The sequence below is a fragment of the Sapajus apella genome, unplaced genomic scaffold (genome assembly GCF_009761245.1).
Source record: "Sapajus apella isolate SASKATOON/1434 unplaced genomic scaffold, GSC_monkey_1.0 scaffold34, whole genome shotgun sequence".
NCBI lineage: Eukaryota > Metazoa > Chordata > Mammalia > Primates > Cebidae > Sapajus > Sapajus apella.
The window spans coordinates 13,650,837-13,671,267 of NW_022436974.1; positions in this window are offsets into that span (position 1 = coordinate 13,650,837).

The following is a 20,431-nucleotide window of genomic DNA, read 5'->3' on the forward strand; positions in this document are numbered from 1 at the left end:
GAAACCCCTGCACAAACTTCTCTTCAAGATGCCTTTTTGCCATGTTCCAGGCTTTTCTCTCCCTTCTGGTGGCACCAAACTCTTGTTTTCAAGAACTCTTAAGTTGTTGCTTCTCGGCCTGAATCTTTTTTTATTTTACTTTAAGTTCTAGATACATGGGCAGAATGTTCAGATTTGTTACATAGGTATGCATGTACCATGGTGGTTTGCTGTACGTATTAATCCATCATCTAGGTTTTAAGCTCTGCATGCATTAGGTATTTGTGCTAATGCTCTCCCTCCCCTTGCCTCCCTGAATCTCTTATTTAGCAAATGTCCCTGGCTATAGCTCGTTGGCATGGGGCAGACCTGGTATTCAAACCTAGGGACCTGTAACTGGGACATGGAGACAGCAAACAATTTTACCCTGAGAAACAACAGCAAAAGGTTACATAGACACAGGCCTTCCTGTTCAGATTTTCTTGATGATCCCAGAAGTTGCCATTCTCCCTCACTGCCCTGCACCACCCCTCCTGTGCACTGTCCAAATATACTCCTTTCTTCTTTACTTCATGGGCCCTTCTGCTTACAGTAAATGGAGGTGCTGCTTCTTTAATCATAGAACACACATCTATCTCATTTTGTTCTTGTCCACAGTTAAACACACAGATCATAGGCAAGAATTATAGAGGCGTTTGGTGTACCAGCTAAGGAAAAGTTTACAGATGTCAAAAGTTCTTAATAGACTTGTTAATTTAATACATACATCAAAGCTGAATCATCAAAGCTAACAGAAGGAACTGATACTATGGGTAACCAAAATATAATTTCTGGTTGGTTTTGAAAATTGTTCTGTTCTGACATTTGAATACTAGTGTGCCTGGTGTTCAGGGAATTCACAACATGTAAGTAGCCATATGGTACCTGGTGGCCAGTGGCCTCTGAAAGAACATGTGATTTCTCAATCCTACTCCTGGTAAATGCCTCCCTGCTCTGGATCCCTCCCAGGCATGAGTGGACACATTTCCCAACCCAGTGCAAAGCACCAGGCTGAGTGGCGCTGTCTACTCCTTCTCATCTTGTATGGAATTCTTTCTTCTTATACTTAAAAGTAAGGATGACAGCAGGTGCAATGAAAGGACCTCAAACAAAAATCGACAAGCCAAAACAACTTGCCTCTATCTTCCTTCTTTCCATAATAGCATAAATTATCTTTTAACATTATTTCTGTCTTTAAAGATTATCTCGGATTTATTATCCATTTGATGGTTTTAAGAATCAAGATTAAAAATGTAGCCTTTAATAAGAATGAAATTTACTTTCTATGGGAATATTGGGCTGGAAAATAAAGAATTAAACATATATACATGAAAAGTTGTCCATGCTAAATTGTTAAAAGGAAAGAGGAGGTTACAATATGTTATATGCAGCACTGTTTTTACTAACTAGTTAACTAAATATAACAGATTAATATGAGTGAGTAAAAGATCTGGAAGAAAGCCTACCAAATTGTTAACAGTATTTACCTCTACAGGGTAGATTTCAATGAATAGGGATGAAGAGCTTTTACTTTTTTGTTGTCTTTTTGAGATAGAGTCTTGCTTTGTCACCCAGACTGGGGTGCAGTGGTGTGATCTTGTCTCACTGCGACCTCCACTTCCTGGGTTCAAGAGATTCTCATGCCTCAGCCTCTTGAGTAGCTGGAATTACAGGTGCACACCACCACATCCAGCTATTTTTTTATTTTTCCTAGTTATAGGGGTTCATCATGTTGGTCAGGCTGGTCTTGAAATCCTGACCTGAAATGATCGGCCCACCTTGGCCTCTCAAAGTGTTGGGATGACAGGTGTGACCCACCATGCTCGGCCTACTTTTTATCTTATCTAATTCAAAAAAATAGCAGAATAATGAGTAATTTGTGTTATTTAGTGTTACTCATTCTTTTTATTTTCATAGGAAGAAATTGAGTGTTTATACAATTATTTGTGGTTCTATTTGAAAATACAATCCTTTGCTTTTTTAAAGCAAATCATCTAAAGTTCCTCCTGCTCACTTTGATGTTTCTATTAACTGTCATGTTGACAGTATTTTCACAAACGGGAATTTTTTTTGAATCTTTGGGTATTTTTACCCTCTGATCTACTTTTGTTCACTTACAAAAAAAAAAAAACTAGGCAGTCTGTCTCAGCATTTTACTTAAAATTTTAATTAGACTTAATTACATGTAAATGCATTTTAAGATATTTTTAATAGTTAGTAAAATCATACCCAATAATGCTGAACTCAATATCAGCTTGTTATAAGAGGTGCGTATCATGGGAAGACTGAATTTAGAAGACTTTTCCATTTTTTCATTTATTTTAAGAACACATGATCAGATGTGCAGACTGCCTCCCATTATCATTTTATATAACTATAACTAGTCTTAGAATGAATTGATAGTTTTATTAAAATACGAGAAGTAATTTTTTATTAAAAGTACAACATAAAAGAGGGACAAATACTACGAATGATAATAGTTAAAATTTCTGAACACTTATCATTTAATAAGTACGTGTACTGATTCATTTAGCCCAACTACAAAACCATGATAGTTTCTTTTTTTGTTTTTCGTTTTTGAGACAGGGTCTTCCTCTGCTGCATAGGCTGGAACGCAGCAATGAAATCATAGCTCACTGCAGCCTCAACCACCCGGGCTTAAGCAATCCTCCTACCTCAGCCTCCTGAGTAGCTGAAACCACAGGTGCGTACAACCACACCTGGCTATTTCTTTTCAAATTTTTTTTTTTTATGTTTTGTATAGACAGTTCTCACCATGTTGCCCAGGCAAGTCTGGAACTCCCAGGCTCAAGTGGTCCTCTTGCCTCAGCCTCCTAAAGTGCTGGGATTATAGGCGTGAGCCATCTTGCTCAGCTAATAGCTTTTGTTATTATCCCTGTGTTGCAGATGAGAAAACAAGCACAGAAAAGTTAAGTAACTTGCCTAAGCCTGATAGCAAGTGACTGGAAGAAAGGGATTTAAAGACAATTTAAATCTAGTATACTTCCTTAATTTCTAGTATACCCTGGTTTACATAAATCTATGAGGTCACTGAGACTTCGACTTCCTGGTTTCAAGAGATTCTCATGCCTCAGCCTCTTGAGTAGCTGAAATTACAGGTACATGCCACCACACCCAGCTATTTTTTTTTCATTCAGCTCTGTAAATCTATGAGCTCACAGATTTATAAATCAGGGTATTCTAGAAATTAAGGAAGAGAAAGGGTGATTTCCCCAGGGATAGCAGGAGGGCTTCTTAGATTGGATAGTATGCTTTCCTATGTCATGTATATAGTATGACTAAGAGATGAGTATGTGGATTGGCAATTTAACAAAGGAAAAGGTTCTATTTAGAGAATTCTGTTCAGGAGGATAAGTCATACTGAGGGTAAGTCACCTCCAGGTAGAAAGCAATATACAATGTTATTGGTACTTCTGAAAAGAAAGAAAATCATTTATAATCCAATTTCCTTAAAACAAAAATGATTCTCAATTTTTCTTTTATTTATCAAGCCTATATTGAGCACCAGCTCTGTTAATGCTCCCTTCTGAATACTGGGGTGTAGGAATATTTTTAATATAATCCCTACCTGCAGGTAGCTCACAATCCAGGTATGGATCATTGAAAACACTGCAAGTCTATTATACAGACTTAAGTATACTCACATCCCCAATTGTATTTTTAGTGGGAAACCTCTTTCTGAGCAATCACCACCTGCAGTTGTTCTTTATAAGCCTCCTGGGATAAATGAATATGAAGAACAGCAGTTGGAACAGTACAGCCAAAATCTTTACTTTGTCATACCGATGCAAGTCCACATGTCATTATGTTCCTTGTCTCCTCCGAGTTGACTCTCTGTACTGTTGGATCCATCTCCTCTACTGTTTCTACCACTGCTGCTATTCCTGAATGCTTCAAAACAAACTAGCCCAGCCAAGGTTCCCCAGGGAATCGGGTGAGGTTGTGCAAAGGAAGACAGAGCTGCAGCTCAGTGCTGCAGTCATCTTCAACACTGATGAATAAGTCATCCTTCACAGATTAGCAGGTCAGGCCCTGTGGGGAAAGTCTGCTCTTGCTTGTCCCTGAGTAATAAAGCACAGCTCCTTAGCAGCAGCAGTCCCAGACTGTCACCTGCCAGCTTAGTTTGCCTCTCTTCATCTTCATTTAGAATAATCTATAATGACATAGTAACTCTCTTGGGGACTCAAGCTTCCTTATATTACCATTCTCAATGGGTAAATTCTTTGGGACTGAGAATTCCAAAACATAACAAAACAAAACCACGATTTGACTTATTTAGAATTAAACTAAAGAAATTCTTCAGTGATTGTTAGATCAGTGTTCTTATTTTACAGATGAGTCACAGAAAGGTAAGCTCACTTTCCTAAAGTTGATGGCTGAGTGAAGTGATTTAGCTTCAGTGTCAGAACTTCACTACTACATTTTAACTGACAATAGTTTGGTAATTTTTAATGTTTTTAATTTTAGAGAATGTAGTAACTTTTCTGAAATTCAGTCAGGAACATAGGTTTGAAGCTTTTGAAACAGAGGTATGAAAGAGAAACTAGGCCAGAAGGACCTGAGGGTAAAAACCTAAGGTTGACAATCACAGCAGTCAAAAAGGGTAGTGGCGATTCTTTAGTTGGTTGGAACTTTCTGCTCATTATCCATGAATTATGAACTAACTCTGTGCTAACACTCAAGTGTAGGCCATTAACAGAGTGACCTCTCTCAATGCTGCACTAAGGATAAATGAGTAGGGTTTGAATTGGTAGAGGTAGAGGGGCATTCTGACATGAACCATCCTCTCCTGCTTTACTAAGACATTGCTGTTCCCTCCATAAAGACTTTCTGATCACAGGATGGCAAACATCAATGTTAGAAGCCTTAGATAAGTTTGTGTCAAAATCAATGTGGAAAATCCTTCCGTATCACTCCAGATAGACAAATGCTTTATATTTTGCTTAAACACCAGTTATAAGAAACACATTATCTCAACAGACAGCCCATTCTGAATGGATAACTTAATAGAAAGAAAGTACTACTTTTATTTGTGCAGTCATGTAACTGCTTTCTATAACATTTGCCCACTAGTTCCCTCAAGGAAGTATGAGACTACTCATGGGACTTGTAAACCGATCAGCTCAACCTTTGATTTCTATCACCAGCCAAGATGATTTCCACTTGAAATCATCAGTCTTTTCCTGAATACCTTCATTAAACATACATTTATTATATACTTACTCTATGTCCAAACCATGCCAAAAGCTAAGAATATTAAACAGATAAAAGACCGTCCTTGTTGGTTTATGGTACAGATCTTTTGAAAAACAATTATAGCATAACATGATCATTGATGTATCTTATAAAATGGAAATATAAATAAACGAATAAACACAAGTGCTTAGCACAATTCCTGGCACATGGTAGCTACTTGATAAATATTGGTAGAAAAATAAATTCCTGAAGTTAGCATTAAGTGGGCAGGGGATAAGAGAAACTTTTTAGAAGAACTGGCATTTGAATTAAGTCTTTGAAAACTAAACACTTGTGACCTACATCAAATAAGAGGTTCTAAGCTGAACTCAATTTTATCTTCTCAGTATACTCAGATCTAGGAAATAGTGAAGTCAGGTTTGGTGATGCTCAAGGCAGGAACTATGGCACTTGTTCTGGTTTTCTAGTATTGCCAGTGATAGAGAAGAGCTTCTACTAACCAAAGGCCTTTTTACTCTCCTTGGCTCAGGACCTCATCATCCCTACCACTGAGCACACCAACCTCCCTCAATCCATCCCTCATTTATCCAGTATGCACATGCTATCCTGGGAGTGCAACAGGAGACAAGAAATACAAATACAAAAGCAGGCTTCAGGAACCACAAGATACATCCGTTTGTTTGCACATGCACACTCACCACATGCATATCATACAAAACACACATTTGTATACACAATGAGGGGCAAGGCGATGCAGTGGAAAAACTAGATCTCTGGAATAAGGTATGCACTGGTTTGAGTCTTGCCTCTACCACTTACTACCTGTTTGACCCAAGGTGATTCCTTCATCTTAAGCCTCAGTTTTCTCATTTGTAAAAGAGAAAATAGAGTTCTCATCCCACAGAGCTGTTACAAGAGCTATTCGAAAGTATATATGCAAAATGACCCTTTTCTGCAAAGTGGAGGAAGGCTTGCTTTCACCTTTCAAAATCTGTTGCCTGGTGATATAGCGTGAGTGTCTCCTTCATCATAGTAAAGTCCTCTCTCATCAAGATGCTAGAAGGCCCTTTCTTTATCAAAAATTTACTCAACAGGACAAAGGTCACAGCTAATGTTTCAGTTTATGGCCTCAAAGGACTATTTTGCAATCCGTTTCATACTTCCTCATAAATGTTGCATCAACTGAGATATTTTCTGAGACTTTGCTGAGTTCAAGGATGTGTCTTATTTGTCTTTGTATCACTTTAATTGTCCTGTGCTTATAAAGTGTTTTTGTACCACCGGTGAAGGTCAACGTGACCTGGGAAAGGGGCACAGCGTTCCAAGGCATGTGCATTTTAAGTTCGAATACAGGTTCCATCACTTGCCAAATTGGGGAGGCAAGTTAACTTCCCAAACTTTCCTTCTCTTGTCAGTCAAATAAGGAAAACAGTGTCCTTCTTTTAAGTGTGCTAGGGGGTTCACAAAAATACTTTAGCAAAGAACTGAGAGCAATGCTAAGTGTCTCATTTAAACTGTTGTATGTTTGTGTGTGTGTGTGTGTGTGTGTGTGTGTGTGTATATATATATATACACACACATATACACACATACCGGTATTTACCTTAGCTTTTTGTTGTTTTTGTTTCCCTGAGATGAAAAAAGGTGTAGAAATATGTTGGTTTTTTTCTTTTCAATTTTCCTCTTTGATCTGCAGTCACTCGCTGATCTTGGAGAGGTGGACATAATGAGGAGAGCCATCAGCTAGTATTTTTGAAAAGTTAACTATTCTGAGTCTATGATTCCTCAACTACAAAACTGTGATGCAAATGCTACCTTCACAGTGTTCCCATGAGAATTAAATGAGGCAGCATCTGTGCAGTGCCTTGCTCAGAGCAGGTGCTTAATTAATGGTAGTGATGATTATTAATGCTATCATTAAATGCATCCAAAGCACCGACTCACTTCCTTCCTAAAACAACCTCAGAATTACTGGTTTACATGAGGAATAATAACACCATCTTTTAAAAAATGAATCTGCATTAGGTTGTCAAAAGGCTAACACAACACACACACACACACACACACACACACACACACACACACACACACAGAATTAACTGACTATTGCATTGAAGCAAGATACAAATACCTTCTATTCTCTAGTACTGTGTGCCCCTAATAATGAATCAAGTTTAGGCTTAAGCACAAAATAAATGAAGAAATTATTTCTAATTTAAGACTGAGAATCTAAGAAAATTTAGGAAGTATCCTGCTGTTTTTTAAATAAATCCTCTAAAAAGTAGAAAAAAAGGGCAATCCCTTTAATGTATGAGTCTCCTCTAGCATTTCCACTTAGCTACTGCATTTGGAAATGAAACTATCTCTTTCTGGTTCATCTTCAAAGGGAGTAATATTAATATTAATACTAACAAAGTAGCAAATATCACTTCTTCAACCACTCCAACATAGGACCATCAGGTCTAAACTTCATGCAACATTAGTCACTTTGAAAAATTTACTTAACTTATTTGGAGGAGCACAGAACAGCTACCATGATTAAATCAGTTGTTGTCATATACGAGTCAAAGTCAAAATTAATCAACTGATCACATAAATAGTCATATCTATTCCTCCCTTTTCTTCTTCCTCTATTTTTATTTTCTCCTTCCTTCCTTCTTTTCCTTTTCCTTCTCTCTCTTCTTCTGGTTCCCTTTTCTTTTTTCCTCCCTCCCTTCCTTTATTTCCCCCTTCCATCTCCTATCATTTTTTCTTCCTTCATTCCTCCTCTGTTCCCTCTCTCTTTTCCTTCCCTTTTTTCTTCCTCTGACTTCCATGTTTCTTCATCTCTTATTTACTTTATTCCTTTTAAATATGCACTGAATGTGAACATGTTCCAGCCACCATCTAATGTTGTTGGGATAAAAAAAGATAAATAACTACATTTCCATATACCACAAACCTCATATTGAAAATGTGCTCAGTATTTGGCAGTATAGAAATACTTTGGCTCCTTTAAGAGTGACAGAAATCTCCATAAGATGACTCAATTATATATTTTTTTCAGGTGAGAAAAATGAGGCTTAGAAAATTTGAATGACTTGTCAAATAAGAATATGACGGGTAATTAAGTCTTGCCTTTTCTTAAAAGGGTGAAAAGAAATAAGTAGAAAATTCTGTATTTAAAAATATTCCCACAGAGGAAAAAAAATCCTAGATCTCTATGATTGAAACAAAAACAGTAATTTCTACTTAGGAGTTACTCTGCTTCTTAATATTTATAATAGGTAGCTTACATTTCTTAAATAACAAATGTGAAATAAAGATGGTCCCAAAAGTAATAGATTTCTCCTTGTTAGAGGGTGTGCATTGTGGGGGTGGATGACAGATTTACCAGTATAGTCTTTCCACTTTTGAGGCTGCACAATCTGTCTCCTTAATGCAATGTAATTACCATCCAAAGTGACACACCGCATGAAGTATCTTGGAATGGAAGTGGAGTTTATTGTGTTCTGGAAATATTTACAGTCATATAAGTTAGATGCTGTCATGAAACTAGTCTAAAACACTATTTAAAATTCTTACTTACACTATGTTTAAAATATTCTCTTCAGAACAAAGGGTACAGGTGCTTTTGAGAATACTTATCACTTATCTGTCTACCTGTCTACCATATTTTTCCTTCCTTGTGGTTGGCAGAATGCTGACTTTGCTCAGGTACAGTCCTATACTTATGTTCTTCAGTGGCCTAGAAGACTAGATCATCTCTTTAATCATTTTTATCCAATGTGCTGCTTCAAAATGGGACTTACAGGTATGCTGAAATAAACTAGCTGCTATCTGAGAAAAAGAAGGCTCTACTAATCAATTTTTTAACTCAGTTATTGATTTAAAAATATTTATTAGAGCTTACTATGTGCCAGGCATGTACTAGGACCTGGGGATGCAAGGATGAATAATACCAATCTCCAAGTTCAAGGAGCTTACAGCTGGTACAACAGAAAAGAACCAAAAGGTACTTGAAGTAGACAGAGATTAGTGTCGTCACGTACGTGTGTGTGTGTGTGTGTGTGTGTGTGTGTGTATTTGTATATATGGCTAGAGACAGACATATAAAGACATATATATGAGACACATGAAGACATATATGTCTACATATAGACACTATATACATACATACATACATATATATATATATATATAGAGAGAGAGAGAGAGAGAGAGAATTATTTCTCAATAAACCCATCATTAGTTGAAAACATCATGTTAAAAATAGTTAAAAATGCATTTAATATGCCCAATGTACTAAATATCATAGCTTTGCCAAGCCTACATTGAACATGCTCATAACACTTACATAAACCTACAGTTGGGTGAAATCATCTGGTAACACAGTACACTGTAGAGTATTGGCTCTTCACCCTTGTGATCCCATGGCTGACTGATAGGGAGCTATGGCTCATTGCCACTCCCCGGCAACACAAGAGACTGTCACTAGCCCAAGAAATGATCAAAACTCAAAATATGGTTTCTACTTACTATGTATTGCTTTCACACCATCATAAAGTGCAGACATTTTAAAGTCAAACCATCGTAAGTCAGAAATGGTCTGTAGTTATACATAACAGTTCTCATGAACATATTAATGCCATTATCACAGGAATTGTCAGAATGAGTTTACCTCCTCTTGTTCTCTCTGCCTTTTCACCATGTGATGACTTCTGTCATGTTATGATGCTGCAAGAAGGCCCTTGCCAGATGCCAGCCCTTGATCTTGGACTTCACAGCCACCAGAAATGCGAGCCAGCAAATCTCAATTATAAATTACCCAATACGTGGTATTCTGTTATATTAATGTAATATGTACCAAAACAATGATAAATCAATTCATCAAGAAAATGCAACAACTGCAAATACATATTCATCCAACATGGAAGTACCAAAATATAAAAAGCAATGATTAACAGATCTGAAGGAAGAGATAGACTATAATACAGTAACATGGGGTAATTGAATACCCCATGTTCAGTAATGGACAGATCATCCAGAGAGAAAGCCTGTAGGAAAACATTAAACCTAAGCTATACTTTAGTCCAAATGGACCTAATACACATATACAAATAATCCATTCAACAGCTGAAAAATACATATTCTATTCAACTGCACAGAGATGATTCTCTATAATAGATCATAAATTAAGCCACAAAATAAGTCTTAACAAATTGAAGAAGACTGAAATCATATCAAGTATCTTTTCTGATCACAATGGTTTAAAACTAGAATTCAATAATAGGAGAAATATCAGAAAAAGTCACAAATGTGTGAAAATTAAACAATATGTTCCTAAACAACCAATGAGTCAATGAATAAATAAAAAAAGAATTTTTAAAAAATCTTCAGAAGAAAATGGAAACACAACGTTTAATTTATAGGATGCATAAATATAACAGTCCTAACAGGAAAGATTATAATAATAAATACCTACATCAAAAAAGAAGATGCCAAATAAGCTAACATTAAACCTTAGAGAAACAGAAAAAGAAGAATAAACTAAGCCCCAAATTCTCAGAAAGAAGAAAACAATAAAGATTAGAGCAGAAATAAATAATAGAGATTATGAAACAATAGACAAAATCAACAAAACTAAGGATTTTTTTTGAAAAGATAAACAAAATTGGCAAACCCATAACTAGACTAAGAATAAAAAGAAGACTCAAATAAATAAAAATGAAAGAAATGACATCACAACCCATGCCACAGACATACATTTGTGAGACTTAGAGTAGATGAATTTTGTTAACGGATGATAAGAGACTGCTAAAACAATTATATGCCAACAAATTTAACTTAAATTAAATGAATAAATTCCTAGACATATACAATCCAACATGACTGAATCATGAAGAAACAGTAAATCTGAACAGACTAATAATTGTTAAGAATCTATTAAAACAACAGACTAATAATTGTTAAGAATCTAATAAAAAATTATCCCATCACAGAAAAATCTCAGGACCAGATGGCTTCAATGCTTAATTCTAGCAAATATTTAAAGAAGAACTAATACCAGTCCTTCTCAAACTTTTCTGAAAAATGGAAGACGAAAGAACACTTTCAAACTCATTTTATAAAGTCAGCATTACTCTAATATCAAAGCCAGACAAGGACACCACAAGGAAAAAAAAAAAGAAAAAAGAAAAAGAAAAAAAGCCAACATCCCTGATGAATAATAGATTAAAAATTTTTGACAAAATACTAGCCAACCAAATTCAACAGCCAATTAAAAGGATAATTCACTATGACCAAATGGGGTTAATTTCTAGAATTTAAGAATATTTTAATATAGGCAAATCAATAAATTCCGTATGTCACTTTAATAAAAAACAAAAACTATGATAATCTCAATAGATGAAGAAAAGAAATCCAACAAAATTTAACATGCTTTCATGATAAAAACTGACAACAAATTAAATAGAAGAAATGTTCCACAATACGATAAAGACCAAATAAAAAATTCATAGCCAAACTCATACTCAACAGATGCACAGACCAATAAAATGGTATAGAAAACTTAGAAATAAATCCACATATTTACAGCCACTTCATTTTTGACAATGATGTCAAGAAAACTCATTGGAGAAAATGCAATCTATTTAAAAAATGGTGTTGGAAAACTAGGTATTTACACGTAGGAGAATGAAATTAGACCCTTATCCCACACCACTTACAAAAATCAAAATGGATTAAAGATCTAAACTGTATATACAGTACAAGAAAACATATAGGGAAAGCTTCATGACTTGGTTTTGGGCAATGACTTTTTTTGTGTGTGTGACCCAAAAAGCACAGGCAACAAAAGCAAACACAGACAAACGGGATCACACCTAACTGAACAGCTTTTGTACAACAAAAGCAGCAGTTAATAGAGTAAGAAGACAACTGCGGAATGGAAGAAAATATTTGCAAACCATACATCTGATAAAGGCTTAATATTCTAAACATATTTGGAACTTAAACAACTAATAAGAAGGAAACAAACAACTTGATTCAAAAATGGGAAAATACCTGAATAGACATTTCTTAAAAGGTATAGAAACAGCCAACAAGTATATGAAAAAAATGATCACCAGTAATCATCAGGGAAATACAAATGACAACCACAGTGAGATATCATCTAATGCCTGTAAAATGGCTTTTGTCTTATGTGATAAATGATAAGAAGTATTGGCAAAGATGTGGAGAAAAGGGAATCCTTGTACACTGTTAGTGGGAATGTAAATTAATACAGTCATTGTGGGAAACAGTATGGAAGTTCCTCGAAAATTAGAACTACTATATGATCCAGTAATTTCACTACTGGTTATAAAACCAAATGAACTGAAATCAATATGTAGAAGAGAGATCTGCAATCCCACATTCATTGCAGCATTATTTACAACAACCATGATATGAAATAAATCTAAGTGTCCATCAGTGAATGAATGGATAACGAATATGTGGCATATATATAAGATGGAATACTATTCAGCCATTCAAAGAAGGAAATTCTGTCATTGTGATGACATAAACCTGGAGGATGTGTTAAGTGTGTTAAGTGAGACACAGACACAAAAGGTACCACGTTATCTCACTTATATATGCTGTATAAAAAAGTTGAATTAATAATAAAATGGTGGTAACCTGAGGCTGGGGGGCATGAGGAGTGGGCAGATGTTTGTTAGAGGACACAAAACTTCAGTTGACCCTATATATGGGTCTTCACTCTGACTAGAATTTAAAGTCTCTGTGTCAGCAGACTGCAATCTTTATTGCTATTGCCCCTTACTACTCTCCCCCTTCCCTTAAAAAAAAAAAAAAAAAAAAAAAAAAAAAAAAAAAAAAAAAAAAAAACAGAAAACAAGGATAGTTAAATCCTGAGATAGGGATTAAGTCATGGTTAAAATTTGGAACAATCAATACGTCAGATTCTGTCCTATTCTCTGCACACAGTGAATCTATAGTTAAGGATGCCTTTGCTATAAGGCTGGAAAACATCACTGACCAGACCAATGAGAGAAAGGCTACGTGGACTCACGGGGAGCCTCACAGAAGCCACGTGGCAAGCTCTGGGTGGAGCTGCCATTAAGGCATGTTGGTGCTGATAACAATAGGGAACAGTGCAGTGTGCATTTTAAGACCTGGCCTGAGATAAATATGTTTTTCTTTCCTTCCCTGGAAAAAAAAAAAAAAAAACTTAAGTGAGACAAGTGAAATAAGTTCAATAGATATATTTTAAGACATGGTGGTGATAGAGTCAATAATAATGTATTATCATAATTTTTTATTTATTGTACATTCATTGTGAATATAAGTTGAGCTTTCTCACACAGGAAGTGAGAATTAATCATTCTTGAAACATTTTCCAGTTCTCCATCTCCTCCCAGTTTTTCAGTGTGATAGAAGCAAGTATCTACCTTATGCCACCACCTCCTGATGACCCTCTCTCTATGGGTCATAATGACTCATATTTGACTCACCTTGCTGATCCCCGCAATACCCAATGCACAGTGCAGACATGCCACTGTGACTACCTGTAAGTCTCAGCATGCCTCCATGGAACTTGTGCCTACTTTCTCTGAACCCACTAATTAGACTCCCCATAAAAAGGCCGGGTGCGGTGGCTCACGCTTGTAATCCCAGCACTTTGGGAGGCCAAGGTGAGCGGATCACGAGGTCAAGAGATCAAGTCCAACCTGGCCAACATGGTGAAACCCCGTCTCTACTAAGAATACACAAATTAGCTGGGTGTGGTGGCACGCACCTGTAGTCCCGGCTATGTGGGAGGCTGAGGCAGGAGAATTGCTTGAACTCTGTCTCAAAAAAAAAAAAAAAAAAAAAAGAAATCTGCTTGGGCAATGCCCTAGACCCCAATAAAAATGTTGGCTCTCAGGTCCCTTGCTCTCCCTCTCCTGCTTCCCAGCCACTGGTTAAATATGCCTATGTTCTGGATGACTACCCACTTCCCACTGATCCCGTGAGGTATGCTAAACCCTTCTCTCTGGGATTTGTAAGTAATACACTGCTTCTGTTATTTCATGTGTTTTGTTGTGTTGTACTTTGTGTGCCTCACCTGAATAGCATATCTGAACATAGTTTTTTTCCTGATCAGTGCTCTCCTAGAGAGTGGCTATCTTGCTATGAATAAACTAGATACCAGTCAGACAAGACAGATTGTCTGTCAGTATAAACAAGTTTCCTGAGGTATTCAGCCATCTGCCAAGATAAAGAAGTATCCTGTGAAAGACACACTGTAAACATCTAAGACCATTTCTCCTGGAGCCCAATCAGGGCAGGACAAAAATCTGTAGCCACTCTCCAAAGAGGGAACTCAAGACCAATTAGAGAAAAGTACAACACAATATATTATATATTTGAAAATCGCTAAGATTAAATTTATATAGATTTTACATGTTTTCACCACTAAAAAAATTGTATGTGAGATAACATGTATGTTAAATAGCTTCATTTAGCCATTCCACAATGTACACAAAACATCATGCTGCATATAATAGATATATAAATTTTTATCACTTCAAAAAAGTTAGAAGTCAACAGACTAGATTTTAAAAACAACAAAATAAGCAAAGTTCAACTATACATTGCATACAACAAACCCAATTTAAATCTAAAGACAAAAGCAGATTTAAAGTAAGGAGACAGACAGAACAATTATCTTAGTCTGTTCTGTACTGCTATACTAGAATACTTGAGACTGGGTAATTCATAAAGAAAAGAGGTTGATTTAGATCACAGTTCTGCAGGCTGGCAAGTATGAGAAGCACAGTGTTGGTATCTAGCGAGGGCCATGTGCTGGGTCAACCCATGGCAGAGGTTGTCACAGGTGAAGCAGACATATTGGAAAAACAAAATTAAGTGGCATCCTCACTTTATAAGAAAACATGCTCAACGGAACTAATCTATTTTTGTGAGAACTAATCCAATCTCCCAGAGCAAGAACCCAGTCACTACCACAAGAACTGCAATGAGACATTTATGAAGTATCGGCCCCCATGATTCAAATACCTCCCACTAGGCCCCACCTGTCAACACTATCACATTGGGGATCAAATTTCAACCTGAGTTTGATGGTGAAAAACCATATACAAACCATTGCATTCCACTCCTGGCCCCACAAATACTGATGTCCATCTGTCATATAAGATACAATAATTCTTCCCCAATAGTCCCCCAAAGTCTTAATTTGTTTTAGCACCAAAATAAAAGTCAAAAATTCAGTCCCATCTGAGACTTAGGGCAAGCTCCTTCCAGTTTTGAGTCTGTAAAATCAAAAACAATTTACTTCCAAGACACAATTGCGAGACAGACATTTGGTAAATATTCCCATTGCAAATGGAAAAAATATATATATATCTAAAAGAAAGTAATGACAGGCCCCAAGCAATTAAAAAACTGATGGAGCAGACATTAAATCTTAAAGTTCCAAAATAATCTTCTTTGACTCCATGTCCCACATCCTAGGTGCACTGGTATGAGGGGTGAAATCCCAAAGCCTTGTGCAGTCAGTCCCACCTCATGGCTTTGTTACCAGAAAGGGATCCTGATATAGATCCCAAGGCAAGGTTCTTGGATCTCATGTAAGAAAGAATTCTAGGGGAGTCCATACAGTAAAGTGAAAGCAAGTTTATTAAGAAAGTAAAGCAATTAAAAAATGGCTACTCCAGAGGCAGAGCAGTGGCATGGGCTGCTGATTGACTATTTTTATGGTTCCTTCTGGATTATATACTAAACAAGGGGAGGATTATTCATGAGTTTTCTAAAAGCAGTGGGCAATTCCCAGAACTGAGGCTTCCTCCCCTTTTTAAACCATATAGCATTAATTCCTGACATTGCCATGACATCTGTAAACTGTCATGGCACTGGTGGGAGTGTCACTTAGCATGCTAATGTATTAAAATTCACATATAATGAGCAGTGAGAATGTCCAGGGATCAGTTTTGTCACATCTTGGTTTTGGTGGGCCTTAGCCAGCTTCTTTACTGCAAACTGTTTTATCAGCAAGGTCTGTATCTCATGCCAACGTCCTGTCACATTGTGTGACTCAGAAGGCCTTAACTCCCAAGGAATGCAACCTTGTAGGTCTCAGCCTTATTTTACCCAGCCCCTATTCAAGATTGAGTCATTCTGGTTCAAATGCCTCTGACGGCTTTGCTAGGCACAGCTCACGTGACTGCTATCATAAGTTGGAATCAAATGCCAATCACTTTTCAGCTTGGGGTTACACACTGCCACTGGCTCTACCATTCTAGGGTCTGGAGTGGCCTACACCTATGGCTCCATAGGCATTCTCCTAGTAGGGATTCTTTGTGGTGGCTCTGCCCCTCAGGCAGGTTTTGGCCTAGTCTTCCAAGTTTTCTGATACAACCTCTGAAATCTAGGTGGAAGCTGTCAAGCCTTTATGGCGCGTGCATTCTGGGCACCTGCAGCAAAGAGCTACCAAAGATTACCACCTGGCCGCTCCAAAGTGGAGGATTAGGTCACACTTGGGGTCATTGGCGCCATGGCTGCTCCAGCCAAGCAGCTAGGATGCAGGAAGCAGTGTCCTGAAACAGCGTAGGGCAGCAGTCCCTCAGCCCTCAGCCCTATCCTCCAAAACTATTTTGTGAGGGCCTGTGATGGGAGGGGCAGTCTGGAAGATTTTTGAAATGCTGTCAGGGCCTTTCTCTCACTGATTTCACTATTAGCAACTGGCTTCCTTTTATGTAAGAAGCAGTCACTTGACTGCACCCTTACACTTCTCTTCTGAAAACGCTTTCTCATTCTCTACCACATAGCTAGGCTACAGATTTCTCAGATTTTTATGCTCTGCTTCCCTTTTAATTATAAATTCCATCTTTAGGTCAATTCTTTGCTCCCTTGAATGACCATAAGCAGCGAATAGTAATCATACCACTTCTTGGACACTTTGCTGATTGGAAATTTCTCCCTCCAGATATACTAGTACATCACTCTTAAGTTCAGTCCTCCACAAGTCTCTATAGCGGGAACACAAGGCAGTCAAAAATTTTTGCTACAATGTAACAAGGGTGACCTTTGCTTCAGTTCCCAAAAAAATACTCATTTCTACCTAAGACTTCATCAAAACGGCCTTCACTGTGTATGTTTCTATCAATGTTTTAGTCACAACCATTTAATCTCTAAAATGTTTCAAATATTTCCTTATTTTTTTATTTTTGGTCTTCTTCCGAGCCCTCATCAGAATCACGCTTAATGCTCTGTTCATAGAAATACAGCCTTTTTCAAGCCTAATCCTCCAAACTCGTTCAATCTCTGCTTATTACTCAATTTGAAAGGCACTTCCAGATATTCAGGTATTTTTACAGCAACACTCCATTCCTAGTATGAGTTTTCTACCTTAGTCTGTTTTCTGTTTCTTATAACAGAATACTCAAAACTAGGTAATCCCGGCCGGGCGCGGTGGCTCACGCCTGTAATCCCAGCACTTTGGGAGGCCGAGGCGGGTGGATCACGAGGTCAAGAGATCGAGACCATCCTGGTCAACATGGTGAAACCCCGTCTCTACTAAAAATACAAAAATTCAGCTGGGCATGGTGGCGTGTGCCTGTAATCCCAGCTACTCAGGAGGCTGAGGCAGGAGAGTTGCCTGAACCCAGGAGGCGGAGGTTGCGGTGAGCTGAGATCGCACCATTGCACTCCAGCCTGGGTAACAAAAGCGAAACTCCGTCTCAAAAAAAAAAAAAACAAAAAACTAGGTAATCCCTAAAAAAAAAAAGGTTCTTACAGTTATGGAGTCTGAGAGTTCCAAGACTGAGGGCCTCTTGCTGGTGAAACTCTGTAGAGTCCTGAGGTGACACAGAGCATCACACAAAGGGGGCTGAGCATGCTACATCACAACATGGTGGAGAAAGACAAAGGGGAAGCAGATATATGGAAAGGGGCAAAACCTGACGGGGGCATCCAGGCTTTATACCAACCTACTCTCAAAGCATCAGTCCCAGAAGAACAAATTCAGTCTTGCAAGAGTCAGAATTCACTTCCATAAGAACACCACCAAGGCATTCACAAGAGATTCACCCTCATGACCCAAACATGCCCCAGTAGGGCCCACCTCCCAATACCACCACACTGGGGATCAAATTGCACATGAGTTTTGGTGGAGACAAGTCATATTCAAGCTGCAGTGCCAGGCTATCAGAGAAAGCTACAATTACTATATTTATATCAGACAATTCATAGAAAAAAATATTACCAAAGATATACAGGGTCATTTTATAATTTACAGCGATTAATCAAATGGCATTACAAAATTCAAAATATTTCTACACCTAATATTTCAAAATATTTCTATGCCTAATAACAGAACTTCAAAATACCAGAAAGAAAACCCCTGACAAAACTGCAAGGAGTAATAAGCAAATTCACAATTAAAATGGAAGATTTTAACGTTCCTCCATGATAACTGATAGGAAAGGTAGACAGAAAACCTGTATCTTTAGTAAAGATACAGAAGACCTGAAAAAACATAAACCAACTTGAGCTACTTGACATTTATAGAACATTCCACCCAACGATAGTAGAAAATGCATTATATTCAAGTACACATGAAACATTTACCAAGATAGATTGTATTCTGGCCAAAAAGCAAGTTTCAATAAATTCAATAATAGAAAGGTAACTGGAAAATCCTCAAATATTTGGAAACTAAATATCACACTTTTAAGGAAGCTATGAGTAACAGAAGAAATCTAAAGTGGGATTTCAAAACATTGTGAATTGGACAAAAATGAAAACACTACGTATCAACATTTAAGAGATGTGCCTACATGTATCCTAGAACTTAGAGTAAAATAAAATAAAGAGATGTGCCAAAAGTAGTAAAGAAAAATACTATAGTACTAAATCCCTATAGTGTCAAAGAAAAAATGCTCCCAAATTAGTGACCTCAACATCTACCTGAAGAAACCAAAAAAAAAAAAAAAAAAAAAAAAAATTAAAGCCAAAGTAGAAAAAAGAGGTAATGAATATCAAAGCAGGTATCAATTAAATAGAAAACAGGAAAGCAACAGAGAAAATTATCGAAACCAAAAACTTGTTATTTAAAGAGACCAATGAGACTGATAAACATCTAGCTGGAAGGATTAGGGTAAAACAGAAAGGAAGCAAAACAACAACATAAGTTAACAATATCAAGAATGAAGTAAGTAACAACTACAGATTCTACACATATTAAAAGAATAATAAGTGAATCTTATAATTAACTTTATGTAATACATTGGACATTTAGATGAAATGGACTAGTCCTTTGAGACATAAGCAATAAGAAGCTCATGCAAAAAGAAATGGGTGACCTGAATAGCCCTATATCAATTAAAGGAATTTAGTTTGTTAAAAATCTTCACACAAGGAAAACTCCAGTCCAAAATTTCTTCACTGGGGAATTCTACTAAACAAAGAGAAAAAAAAATACAACTTCTAAACAAACTATTTCAGAAAACCAAAAAGGAGAAAATACCTCCCAATTTATTCTAGGAGACCAGTATTACTCTAAAACCAGACTAATATATTAAATAAAATGAAAATTACAGACCACTATTTCTCATGAAAATAAATATAGAACTTCTTAATATTTTAGAAAATTGAATCAAACTACATATAATACAATTAATTCATCATGACCAACAACTTTTAAGACTATAGTGTAGTTACTATGGTCAAGCTTCTGTGGTACTGGTATCAAGATAACCCATCAGTGGAATAGAATACAAATGTAAACAATCTACACATATATAGTCAGTTGACTTTAGACAAAGATGCAAATGCAAGTCAGATGAGATAGTCTTTTCAACAATTAATATTGAAACATTAGATATCCACATGCAAAAAAAAAATATATATATATATTGAACTGGAACCCATACCATATAAAAATGAATTTTGAAACGGATCATATATCTATGTGTAAGACCTAACACCTTACAACTTCTAGAAGTAAACATAGGACAATATGTTTGTAACTTTGGGTTAGAAAAATATTTCTTGGATATTTTATTAAAAGCACAATTCATAAAGGATGAATTAATAATTTTTACTTTATCGGAAGAAGAAATGAATGATTTTCCAAAATCGCGTTAAAAGAATTTAAAAAAAAAAAGACTAGGAAAACTATTTTCAAGTAATATATCTGCTAAAGACTATCAAG